Source organism: Gossypium hirsutum, chromosome A08, assembly GCF_007990345.1.
Source record: "Gossypium hirsutum isolate 1008001.06 chromosome A08, Gossypium_hirsutum_v2.1, whole genome shotgun sequence".
Taxonomy (NCBI): domain Eukaryota; kingdom Viridiplantae; phylum Streptophyta; class Magnoliopsida; order Malvales; family Malvaceae; genus Gossypium; species Gossypium hirsutum.
Window position 1 is genome coordinate 8,080,258 of NC_053431.1, and position 13,377 is coordinate 8,093,634.

Here is a 13,377-nt window from a genome sequence, read left to right on the forward strand (position 1 = left end):
TTGTTCCTCCTTGGTGCTAGGGTTAAGGGTGGAAAATCTGGGTTGTGCATTCCTCTATTTGAATCACACCTCATCACTAGATGCACCTGAATAGAACCATATAAACCATCAATCTTTTTATTTAAAAGTTCTACCTAGTTTGACAGCATAGTGACTGCGTCGATGTTGAAAACACCAGCTACTTTTGTCGGTTTTGTTCTCATAACTTGCCACTGATAGTTATTCAGTGACATCTCTTCAATAAATTCATAAGCCTCTTCAGGTGTTTGTTGTTTAAAGTTCCACCGGCGGCTGCGTCGATGAGCTATCTTGTTGAGGGGTTCACACTATTGTAAAAAGTCTGAACCTGCAGCCATAGAGGTAACCCATGGTGAGGGCACCTTCTTAATAGGTCCTTGTATCTCTCCCATGCATCATACAGGGTTTCTAGATCCATCTGCACAAAAGAAGAGATATCATTCCTTAGTTTAGCCGTTTTAGCCGGTGGAAAATATTTTAGTAAAAATTTTTCGGTCATTTGTTCCCAAGTTGTGATTGACCTCGTGGTAACGAGTTCAACCATTGTTTAGCTTTGTTCCTAAATAAGAATGGAAACAACCGAAGGCATATGACATCGTCAGAAACGCCATTGATCTTAAAAGTGTCACAGAATTCTAGAAAATTTTCCAAATGAGTGTTTGGATCCTCGTTCTGGAAACCATCAAACTGAACAAACTGTTGTATTATTTGAATCGTGTTAGGTTTCAGTTTAAAATTATTTGTAACAATAGCAGGTCTAACTATACTTAATTCAGCTCCTGTTAAACTAAGTTTAGCATAATCATACATAGTACGAGGAGCAGGATCTTGATTTACTAGGTTCGCAACAGCCACAGGAGGTAGCGGATTATTATGATTATCAGTCATCTCCTCGGTTGTGGTTTGAATATCGTCTTCTTGCCCTTCCTTTATGTATTGTAGACTTCGCCTTATCTCTCTTCGGTTTCTGCGAGTTGTGCTTTCGATCTCTCTATCAAAAAGTAGAGGTCCTGATGGGTTTCTTCTAGCCATAAACTACAAAAACTTGCTAGAAGTAAATAAAAAAATTTTAGTGATATAAACAAAATTAAAATAAAAATTAAATTGCAATAAAATAAATGGCTAAAGTAATAAAAATTAAGCGTTCCTAATATCTTAGTTCCCCGGGAACGGCGCAAAAAACTTGATGTGCATGATAAGTCTTATATTTATGATTGATCGTACTTGAAAACTAACTATTATCACGATAAAGGCAAGCGCACCTATCGAGCAGTAGTATAGCTTATAGCAAGACAGGAATGTCGAACCCACAGGAACTAAAAGTATTAGTATTAACCTTCTTTTATTATCTAGCCTAAAAATAAGAGGATTTGTTTTATCTAAACTAATTAACTAAGCTAAGAATGCACAGGAAGTAAATTGGGGAAATACTTTTAGGAAAACTGATTGATTTGGACAATACGCAAGGGAAAATCCACCTAGACTTCACTTGTTATTTGACTCTGAACTAAACGATTTATTCACTTGACTCGATCCGTAGAAATCCCTAATTTATATTATTATCTCTCTTGAGACTAACAACGTCTAACCCTAGGTTGATTAATTGAAATCTCTTTCTAATTAAAACCCCTAGTGTTGCATTAACTCGATCTATTGATTCCCTTATTAGGTTTGACCCTAATCCGGCAGATTTATGTTGCCCTATGTCTAAGGTGCAATAAACTCCGCTTAATTATGCTAGATCTACTCTTAGACAGGGACTTTTGCTCCTCTGAATAAGAACATCAATACTTGAATCAATATCCTGGAATATTAAAGCAAGAATTAAGAACACATAATTAAGAACAAATCAAGTATTTATCATATAATTCAGAAAATAATAACAAGATCCGTCTTAGGTTTCATCCCCCTTAGGTATTTAGGAGATTTAGTTCATATGTGTAAAAGAAAACATCCCAGAAGAATAATAATAACAAAACATAAAGAATCCCAAAAAAACCTCTGAAGGAAATTGAAGGGAGATCTTCAGTCTTGAAGAAGAATCTAGCTTTTGAGATGGATCATGTAATATCCTGAATTAGGACTTAATCGGTATAGTGGTTTTGTGACCACAAATCCGAGATAAAAATAATTATTTCTAAACTATGAGAAACCAATACCCACACCTGTTTACCGGTAAGATTTTCGAGGACGAAAATCCTTAAAAGGGGGGAGAGTTGTAATATCCTGAATTAGGACTTAATCAGAATAGTGGTTTCGTGACCACAAATCCGAGATAGAAATAATTATTTTACAATGATTTTGATGTTTATGATATGATTGCATGATTGTGTGAAAATTTCATGATGAAATTCTATGCCTAAAGTGCTTAAATTGAAAGTAGGGACTAAATCGAATAAGTTGCAAAACTTGCATTCTAGAAGTTTTTAGTATGAAATTGTTTTGGAATATTAATGAGGAGGTCTTAAATAGAAATTTGACCAATTTTAAGTTCATGGACAAAATTAGGACATGGAAAGAATTTTTGGAAAGTTTAGTAGTAAGGGTATTTTGGTCATTTAGTTATTAAAATGAATTAAAAACAAAATTAAAAGCCATTTTTTGTCCATCTTCTTCATTAGGCCAAAATTTCAAGGGTTCTCCATAGCTAGGGTTTGTTTCAAGCTTCCAAGCTCCATAGTAAGTGATTCCAAGCCCTGTTTTTAATGTTCTTTACGTTTTTGGAATCCCGGAAGCTCGATTAAGCTTATGCTAGCAATAATTCAACCTAGGGTTTATATTTGGAAAAATACCCATAGGTGAAATTTGTGTATTTTGATGTTTTATAATAGAATATGGGGTTTTAAATTATGTTAGACAACTTGTGCTACTCGGTTTTTAGTGAAAACGAGTAAAAGGGCTTAATCGGCAAAAATACCTAATAGTCACAAGTATATGTTAGAGAGAGAATTTGATGTTGCCATAGAAGGGAAAAGTGATCAGCGTGTTATAAAACATAAGAATAAGGAATAAAGTTTAATTCCCGAGCCTAGGGGCAAAAGTGTAATTATGCAAAAGTTTAGGGGCAAAAGTGTAATTTTTTTGAAGTTCGTATTAAATGCTGTTTTGATAAATGTATGTATTAAATAAGATTAATTTGGTATCATAGATCAAGAAAAATGAGATTCAAGTCATGATCGAGGAAAAGAAAAGATTGTGGACTAAATTGCAAAATCTTTATATTTTGGTACCAAGGTAAGTTCATGTGTAAATAATGTAGCATAAATGTTATTTTTAAGTTATTAATGTTAATTATATGATATGCTGATTTTTAATCGTGAAATATTATGCTTTGTGGTTAATGTTGAGTAATATGCAAATTATGTTTACTACTTGATAAATATGAATTGCTACCGAGTATCGGTTCCGATATCGGAAAATGTGAGATCGAGGGAAAAAGCCCGTTTGAACCTTAGGAATAGATTAGGATACAAGTGGCATGTCACTAGGATGGTTGAGCATCCGAACTCGTTGAGTTGAGTCCGAGTTCACTTATGGATGCAAATGTCCGAACTCGTTGAGTTGAGTCCGAGTTCGTGAGATGTAACTAGGCATCCGAACTCGTTGAGTTGAGTCCGAGTTCATTTATGGATGCGAACGCCCGAGCTCGTTGAGTTGAGTCCGAGTTCACTTAGGGGCGGGTTACATGATTTCTTGATTACATATGTGGCACTTATGTGCAAATTATCCATGTATCCGAGTTATATTCCGATGTGTTCAACGGGTGAAATTTCTAGTTTAATGGAAGAGCACTTAAGATATAAGTGACGTTTTGGGTAAGTGTTGTGAAATGGACACTTTGGACAGGTATGTTCTTAACCCTCGGGTTGAAAATAGATACAACAACGATAAGGTGGTAAGATGATGAATGATGTTTAAAGATGTGATATATGTTTTGGTGGTACCATGCTAAAGTTGTTTGGTATATTTGTATTGTTATGTTACTTGTTATTTACATATGAACTTACTAAGCATTTATGCTTACTCCTTCCTTTTCATTCACTGTAGTTTTGAACAAGCCGGCTCAAGAATCGGGACAGGTCGAAAGCTCGATCACACTATCCAAAGGACTTTTATCTTGGTAAATGACTTGTACAACTACTTAAGTATGGCATGTATAGCAATATACCTATTTTGTGTAAATAATTTTATGATATGGCCATGTTTGGTTGAGAAAATGTTTGATATTGATAAGTCATGGTGATGGCTAATTTAGATCATGTTTGATATCATGGAAGTTTAACAGGTTATCTAGTTCATAAAAATTCATGGAAAGATGAAACTTGCATTAAAACAGAATATTGCTGCAGCAATGACATGAATTTGAAAAATCGCTAAAAATATTATAAATATAACTAAATGATGAGTAAGTTATGAAATTGAAGCTTAATGCGTCTATTTTCATATGGATTGAACAAAACAGGAATATAAATTATATTTTATGAGATATTTAAACTTTTGCGAAACAGGGCCAGAGTGATTTCTGGATCCCCTATTCTGACTTTAAAAATTCATAATAAATTTTACTAAAATAATTAGAAGTTTTTATTTATATGTACAGATTCCTTATTGAGTCTAGTTTTAATAGAAACAAACCTTATAGTCATTGAAATTTTGTATAGAGATATATCTGATTCGTAATACACAGAGGTCAGAGCAGTCGAACCCTGAAACAGGGGATACTTTAATTAATAAACTGTACTAATTGGCCCAATAAAAAATTCTAGAAAAAAATTAGTAAATAGATATATGAGTCTAGATTTATGGAAAATTTACGGATCTTGATTTTGAGTTTCTTAACTCAAGATATGATTTTTCTTGTAACTGTGACGCGAGTAGCTAGAAAGCTGTGAATGTAGAAACAAATGATTTGAAGTTCTTAAATTGATAAATTATGTTCGGTAACCCCTCAAGCTCGACTCCGGTGATGGTCTCGGGCGTGGGGGCATTACAGATCAATCGGCTTTCTTCGAGTAATTCCTTGCCTCATACTCTGTCTCCCCTTGTAATCCTCCTCTAAGGTGTTTATATATGATTTAGAATACCTAAGAACCCTCCAAAGTGGCCTTTTCTGAGTAGAACTAGACTTGGGCTCGATAGGGACACGCTCGTGTGGGGTGGCTTAGGTCGTGTTAGATTCTGCTAAATAGACACAGGCGTGTGGTCTACCCGTGTGAGGAAGTCCAGGCCGTGTTGATTTCCCACGTTGACCCATTTTCTCCATTTTTGGCCTGTTTCTTGCTCTTTTTACTTTCCTATGCTCACCTAAGTATAAAATATAAAATTAAAAGATTAGGAGTATCAAATTCCACAAATCTAATGATAATTCATCCAAAAATGTGCTTAAGCATGGGATAAAATATGTATAAATTACGACTTATCACTTTTCTTTTTATGCAGCTAAAGATTTGAGGACGAATCTTCTTGAGGAAAGGGGAATGATACTAGTGTCAAGGCCCAATTTCAGACCCATGGATGTAATGGACTTACACTACCTTAAGGTCCAACAATAAGATCAAAGGCCAAGCAAATCAAACCAAGATTCAATCAAAGGCAATATGTGAGGATGAACATTTATGAGGAAACGAGGAATGATATATGCATGAAATGGGTAAAATTTATTAAATTCAATTCACCAAAGTTGCCAGTTTTTAAGTTTAGGGAATCAACAGACTTGTGACGACTTTTTGGATGGGATCCAAGCGTTTCTTGGTTAATATGTTTGCATGGTGTTCTAAGATCTATCTCTTAGCTTCAAAACGCACATTGAATCACTCGATTCTAAGTTCAGGATCTCAAGTTATGACTATTTTAATGAAGACTGCATGAATATAATTTTTGTATGGGATTATGACGAAAATTACGAGTTTGAGCTCTTAATTCGAGCTTAAATCATATTGGGTTCAATTTTTAGGCTTAATTTTTATTATATATGAGCCCAATATTTTATTTATCAGCTCTTATTATTTTGTTATTTTTTATTCCAAATTTTTTATAATTATTAAATATTTTGAGTTATGTAGGAGTTTTATGTCAGTAAGAAAGTTTAGTTTTAAACTATTTCTTATTTAAGTTAATTAGAGCTCTAGTATACTTAAGAGCTTTATTTAAATTTATTTAGCTAGCCTATATAAAGGCTTTCGTATTGTGCACAATTTAATCAATTCATTATTATTCAACTTCTCTTTTGAGTTAATAAATTTTCTTTGAGTTTTTATTTTTAAATTTTTTTCTTGAGTTTTCTTTTAGAAGAGTTTTAACAATCTTTTCAAATTGTGGGAATCATCTTCAAATTTTTTCTTACCAAGTTTTCTTTCTTGGAGGGGAAATTAAGATCGCTTAAAGGGGGTTATGGATTCTTCTTGTTCCCAAGGCTCTTTAAGATTTCTACACACCACGTTTCATCTTGTTTATTATCTTTTTTATTGTCTAATCTTCGATTTATTGTTCTATTTTATTTATCTTAATTATTTATTTTAATTGCTTCCTTTAATTTTTTTTATCTGACTTGGATTTGTTTGAGTTTCAAGTTGTGTCAAAATCCAAGTTTCTTTTCGAACGTCTAGAGCCCTAAGTCAAATTTTCGAATTGGACAAACTTTACGATCTTGTTCCATTCATCTGTATCACTTGCTAGTTAGGGTTTTCGACATGCATAGTTGCACCAGCTTCAACCATAATCCAAAGGCTTTCTTCTCCTTCAATATGTCATTTAGAATTTCATTTGACAATTGCAGATGTAATTGTGATAGGGCCTTTCGATCCTTACGCTGCTTTTCTTCAAGCGTCAATCTTGAAAGCATTTTATCTAACCTAGCAAGGTGATGGTCACTAAACTAACTAAAATTACGACAAAGGCAAGCGCACTTATCAAATAAAATTATAACTATGGTGAGTCGGGAATATCGTATACACGAGGACTAAAAGTACTAGTAATGATTGTTTTTCTATTATTTAGCCGACAAATTAATGGGGTAGATTTTAATCTAAAATTTACTAACTACTTACTAAGAACATAATAGAGAATGAATTAAGAAAATTGATAAATCGTAATTTATACATATTTTTTCCCCATGTTTAACGCATTTTATGGATGATTTCCCATTAGAATTGATGAATTTGATGCTCCTAATGCTTTAATTTCATGTTTTATACTTAGGAGAGCATAGGAGAGCAAAAGGAACGAGAAACGGGCCAAAAATGGAGAAAATGGGCCAAAGTACGAAATCAACACGGCTTGGACCTCCTAACACAGGCATACCAGACGGCCGTGTCAATTTGGTGGGCTCGAGCACGGCCTGAAGTAATTGCACACGGGCATGTCCCTGCCGAGCCCAAGTTGAGTTCAATTCGAAAAAGGCTAACTTAGAGGGCTCTTAGGCATTCCAAAGCCTATAAATACACCCTAAAGGAGGAAGAAAAGGGACACACAGAATAGGGAGTAAGAAATTACTCCAAGGAAGCCGATTGATCCATCTTAGAAGCCGGATTCATTATCAAGACTGAAGATCTCTCCTCAATTTCCCTTTCAGGAGTTTTGGGTTTTCTTTATGTTTTGTATTCTTTATTCTTCTGAGATTTTTTCTTATTTAGTTATGAACTAAAACCCCTAAATACCTAAGGGGAATGAAACCTAAGACGAATCTTGTTATTATTTTCTGAATTGTATAATAAATATTTAACTTGTTCTTAATTATGTGTTCTTAATTCTTGTTTTGATATCCTAGGATACTGATTCAAGATAAGCTCTTATTCAGAGGAGGAATAGACCCTGTATAAGATTACATTTGTCATAATCAAGCAGAGTTGATTGCGCGCCTAGACATAGGGTGACAAGATTTTGCCGGATTAGGGTGAAACCTAATAAGGGGATCCATAGATTGAGTTAATGCAACCCTAAGGTGTTAATTAGAGAAAGGTCTCAATTATTCAATCTAGGGATTAAACGTTATTAGTCTTGAATAGGGATAATAACATAACTTAGGGATCTCTACGGAACAAGTTAAATGAATAAATCGTCCGATTCGGAGCTAGAATAACAAGTATAGTCTAGGTGGATTTTTCCTTAGGTATTGTCTTAATTCAATCGATTTTCCCAAAAGCAATTCCCCAATTCTATTCTCTGTGAGTTCTTAGTTTAGATAATTAGTTAGTTAAAACAAAACCTCTTTATTCTTAGGCTAGATAATAAAAAGACAGTCATTACTAGTACTTTTAGTTCCTTTGGGTTCGACAATCCGGTCTTGCTAAAACTATACTACTGTTCGATAGGTACACTTGCCTACATCGTGATAATAGTTAGTTTTAAGAACGATTAATTATAAATATTTAAAACCTATCACGAAATCACGCAATCAAGTTTTTGGCACCATTGCGGGGAACTAAGATATTAGGAACGCTCAATTTTTATTACTTTAGCCATTATTTTTCTTGCAAATTAATTTAATTTTATTATTATTATTTATTAATTTACTTTTTATTTCTCTTGGCAGGTTTTTATAGTTTATGGCTAGAAGAAACTCGTCAGGACCACTACTTTTTTATGAAGAAATCGATCGCACAATTTGCAGACACCAAAGAGAAATAAGGCGAAGCTTAAGATACACAGAGAACGAGCAAGAGGACGATACTCAACCCCCAACCGAAGAGATGGCTGAAAACCAAGACAATCAGCTACCTCCTGCAATTGCGGTTAATCAAAATCCTACTCCACGCACTATATATGATTTTGCTAAACCTTCTTTAACAGGAACTGAATCGAGCATAGTTAGACCTGCTGTAGCTGCCAATACTTTTGAACTAAAACCTAACACTATTCAAATGATACAAAAATTTGTTCAGTTTGATGATTTGCAGGATGAAGATCCCAACGCTCACTTAGCAAACTTTTTGGAACTATGTGATACATTTAAAATCAATGGCGTTTTTGATGATGCCATACGTCTTCGGTTGTTTCCCTTTTCATTGAGGAACAAAGCTAAACAGTGGTTGAACTCGTTACCACGAGGGTCAATCACTACTTGGGAACAAATGACCAAAAAATTTCTATTAAAATATTTTCTTCCGGCTAAAATGGCTAAATTACGTAATGATATCTCTTCGTTTGTGCAGATGGGTTAGAAACTCTTTACGCTGCGTGGGAGAGATACAAAGGCTTACTGAAAAGGTGCCCTCACCATGGGTTACCACTTTGGCTACAGGTTCAAATGTTCCATAATGGCCTGAATCCTTTGACTCGACAAATGGCTGACGCAGCTGCTTGCGGAACCATCAATAATAAAACATCTAAAGATGCCTATGAGTTTATAGAGGAGCTGTCATTGAATATATATATCTGTGGCAAGTCATGAGGACTAAGCCAACTAAAACAGCAGGCGTTTATAACGTTGATTTGGTTACTATGTTGTCAAACCAGGTGGAACTTCTAAATAAAAAGATTGATGGTTTACTTGGTTCTATTCAGGAACATCCATTAATGAAGTGCGAGACGAATGGATGAGGAGCATGCACAGAGTATCAACCCTTCAACCCTAACATCGAGGAGGAACAAGTCCAATATACGAGTAACAATAACTCTCAATCCCAAAATAACCCATATAGTAACACTTACAATGCAGGTTGGAGGAACCATCCCAATTTCTCGTGGGGTGGTCAAGGAAATCAAAGACCACAAAATCCTCCGGGTTTTCAACAACCACCCTATCAACAGGAAAAGAAGCCGAACCTTGAAGAGATGCTCTCAAAGTTTATATCAGTGTCAAAAACCCGTTTTTAGAACATCGAGACAGCACTTAAAAATCAACAAGCGTCAATCTAAGGGCTCGAAACTCAGATAGGCCACCTGTCCAAACTAATCTCTGAAAGACCACTAGGAAGTTTACCTAGTAACACCAAATCAAAAGAGCATGTAAAAGCGGTTACACTAAGGAGTGGAAAAATGCTAGCGGGATCTGAAAAGAAGCTAACACAAGAAGCCGTGATGAGCAAAAGAGGGGAAGAAAAACTCGAAAATAGTGACAAATGTAACGCCCCGTACCCGATACCGTTGCCGGAGTCGAACACGAGGTGTTAACGGACTTAATTCATTACTTAAACAGCTCATACAATTCATTTTAAAATTTCCAGACAAGCTGGCTAACTGCATCACATTCGCTTTAAAAATCATATCTTGAGTTTCGAAACTCAAAATCCAATTCCGTAAATTTTTCCTGAAACTAGACTCATATATCCATCTACTAATTTTTTTCTAGAATTTTTGGTCAGGCCAATTAGTACGGTTTATTAGTTAAAGACTCCCCTATTTCAGGGTTCGACTACTCTGACCTCTGTGTATTTCGAATCAGATATCCCCTTTTACAGATCTTCAATGACTATGCCATTTGTCTATAATAAAACTAGACTCAATAATGAATCTGTACATATAAAGTGTGACTTCTAATTATCTTTGTAAAATTTATGGTGAATTTCCAAAATCAAAACAGGGGATCTAGAAATCGCTCTGGCCCTGTTTCACAAAAATTTAAACATCTCATAAAATATAGCTCATATACCTGTTTCGCTTCTTCCATATGAAAATAGACTCATCAAGCTTCGATTCCATAACTTATTCATTATTTAATTCTATTTCTACTATTTTTAGTTATTTTATAAATTCACGTCACTACTGTTGTCTGAATCTATTTTATGGTAAATTTTACCTATTTCATGGTTTCCATGGATTAGCTAGTAATTTGACATACATAACACCAAATATGATCATGATTAGCCATTCCAATGGCTACTCATTACCAAGCATTTCCATACCACTCAATAACCATATTATGAGACCATATATACAAAATGATTATAATGCTATACATGCCATACTCAAAATATACAAGCCATTATGCCAAGATGGTATACGGATAGTGTGAGCGAGCCTCCGACCGTTCCCGATTTCCGAGTTGGCTTGTCAAAACTACAAGGAATGAAAAGGAGGGAGTAAGCATAAATGCTTAATAAGTTCACATGCAAATAGCAAGTAACATAACCATATAAGCAAACATAAAACATCATTTGCATAATCATCACCAAGACATTCATATCACATTTTCATTTATCATCTTACCATATTGTTGTTATATCGATTTTTCAACCCGAGGGTTAAGTACATACCTGTTCAAAGTACCCATTTCACAACACTTACCAATACGTCCCTTTCATCTTGAGTATTCCTCCATTTTAGTAGAACTTTACCCGTTGAACACATCGGAATATAATTTGGATACATGGAAAGTTTGCACATAAGTGCCACATATGTAGCCAAGCTACCATGTAACCCGCCCATAAGTGAACTCAGACTCAACTCAACGAGCTCAGGCGTTTAACATCCATAGGTGAACTCGGACTCAACTCAACGAGTTCGTATGCCTAGTTACATTTCACGAACTCGGACTCAACTTAACGAGTTCGGATGCCTAGTTACATTTCACGAACTCGGACTCAACTCAACGAGTTCGGATGCCCAAATATCCCAGTGACATGTCACTTGTATCCTAATCCATTCCTAAGGTTCAACGGGACATTTTTCCCAATCATATGTCTCAACCATCTTCTATGGAATGTCGATACCGATACTCGGTAGTATTTCACATTTTCCAAGTATATCACATAATTTGACATATTATCAAACAATTGTCACAAGTATGATATTTCATAATAATTATCATATCATTTAAATAACATTAAAACATTAAAAACAATAACTATGTTACCAACATTTACATATGAACTTACCTCGTATGCGAAAATGGCTACTTTTACCATTTCGTTCACAACTTGGTATTTTCCCCATTTTAGCCCGAATTTCAGTTTTCCTTGCTCTATCATTTAAAATATAGTCTAATTAGGACTCACATTATTCAAATTGACCCAAAATCATATTTTTGAAAAATTACAATTTTGCCCCTAAACTTTTGCATATTTACACTTTTGCCCCAAAGCTCGTAAATTAAACTTAAGCCTATTTTCTTGTGTTTTATGACATGCTGATCATTTTTCCCTTCTATGGTAACATCAAATTCTCACTCTAACATGTACTTATGACTATTAGGTATTTTTACCGATTAAGCCATTTTGCTCGTTTTCACTTAAAACCGAGTAGCACAAGTTGTCTAACATAATTTAAAACCTCATATTTTATCATAAAACACCAAAATACACAAATTTCACCTATGGGTATTTTTCCAAATATAAACCCTAGGTTAAATTATTGCTAGCATAAGCTAAATTGAGCTACCGGGACTCCAAAAACGTAAAAATCATTAAAAACGAGGCTAGAACGGACTTACAATCGAGCTTGGAAGCTTGAAAAACCCTAGCCATGGTTTCTCCTTGCTATATTCGGCCATGGGGTTGAAGATGAGCAAAATTGGCTTTTAATTTTGTATTTTAATTCATTTTACCCCTAAATAACCAAAATGCCCTTACTACTAAACTTTCCAAAAATTCCATCCATGTCCAATTTTTGTCCATAGACTTATAAATTGGTAAAATTATATTTAAGACCTCCTAATTAATATTTCAAAACAATTTCATACTAGAAACTTCTAGAATGCAAGTTTTGCAAATTATTCGATTTAGTCCCTAATTTCAATTTAAGCACTTTATGCATAAAATTTCTTCACGAAATTTTCACACAATCATGCAATCATATCATAGACCTTAAAATAATCATAAAATAATTATTTCTATCTCAGATTTTGTGGTCACGAAACCACTATTCCGATTAGGCCCAAAATCAGGATATTACAACTCTCCCCCCCTTTAGGGATTTTCGTCCCCGAAAATCTTACCAGAAAAGTGGTCTTCACTTTTAATATCATATTCGGTCCTGAAGAACTTGCACTTAGACTGTACCTCCAATACATCTCTTCAATTTCTCATATGATCTAAAAGCTTACAGTCTCAACTCTCAACTGTTCTTAAATTTTCAACCCTTCTCAGTTTCCCATGATATCATGACATAAAACCCGGATCTCAACTTGATTTAATGGAGACTGGAATTCCAAGAAATCCAACAACAAAAGAGACCTGAAATTTCATGAATCTGATGAGTAGGAATTCATTCAATATAGATATGATTTATAGATCTCGCCAAACATTTCACAATAGGATACATCACATTTTCCTCTTTCCGCCATAGAAATAATTCTGATATGGCCTCAAGAATAATCCTTCTCATTTCCATCCCAATATCAACACTGACAAGGATAATTTTGATAGATCCCAATGCTCAGCTTTAACCCCTTTAACAACTCCGATTTTATGTAACATCGGATGC

At 34.6% G+C, this 13,377-nt stretch overlaps 2 non-coding genes across 2 annotated transcripts; one reads left to right on the forward strand and one right to left on the reverse strand.

Annotated features, from left to right (window-relative positions):
- Window positions 1–362: 362 nt before the first annotated feature.
- LOC121205830 (small nucleolar RNA R71) lies at window positions 363–469 on the forward strand. The gene has a single exon (XR_005900903.1). It is a non-coding gene; the product is annotated as a small nucleolar RNA R71 (small nucleolar RNA).
- An 8,665-nt stretch (window positions 470–9,134) lies between these two features.
- LOC121205430 (small nucleolar RNA R71) lies at window positions 9,135–9,240 on the reverse strand. The gene has a single exon (XR_005900508.1). It is a non-coding gene; the product is annotated as a small nucleolar RNA R71 (small nucleolar RNA).
- Between the last annotated feature and the right edge of the window lie 4,137 nt (window positions 9,241–13,377).